Raw genomic sequence first — 592 nt, forward strand, 5'->3', positions numbered from 1 at the left:
CATTCAGGAGCTCAGTCAGCCACATTTCACCTCCATGTGGACAGGTTGTTCCTGGTGCAGAGGAAACAGTGTCACAGTCTTCTGAGCTGCTGCCCTGAGACTGGCCAGGCCTGTTCATCAAACCCACATCTACTACATGTACCTCAGAGCGGGGATTCCAGCTTGATAGATAGGCCACTGAAGAAACAAACTGAGAGGTGAATGCTTCAACTCCCCTGTCCTACTCCATGGCTTGCAATTATTGCCTCTGTTTGGTTGTGAAAAGGAAAATAAAAAATTCAGCACGAACTTGCCCAAGTTAGTCTGGGATTGAAAGAGTTAAATTTGAGACCAATGTTAGAGAAGATTACCTAAAACCACAGGGGCCAGGCCTGTGAATACAGATCAAAGTAGAGATGAACAAGTTGTTAGGAGGCTGACAGGTCAGGGAGACATATACCACGGAGATAGGGCAATAATGCAAGGACACGTCCAGAGCCCAGGTGCCTGGGATGTGCCCCAGCGGACATTTAGTAATGGGCCATGGCCATCTGGTCTTCTTAGGTACTAGGTAAAGATCAACTAGGAACCTTGAATAGCACTCCTTTTTCAC

Source organism: Mastomys coucha, unplaced genomic scaffold, assembly GCF_008632895.1.
Source record: "Mastomys coucha isolate ucsf_1 unplaced genomic scaffold, UCSF_Mcou_1 pScaffold22, whole genome shotgun sequence".
Classification (NCBI taxonomy): Eukaryota; Metazoa; Chordata; class Mammalia; order Rodentia; family Muridae; genus Mastomys; species Mastomys coucha.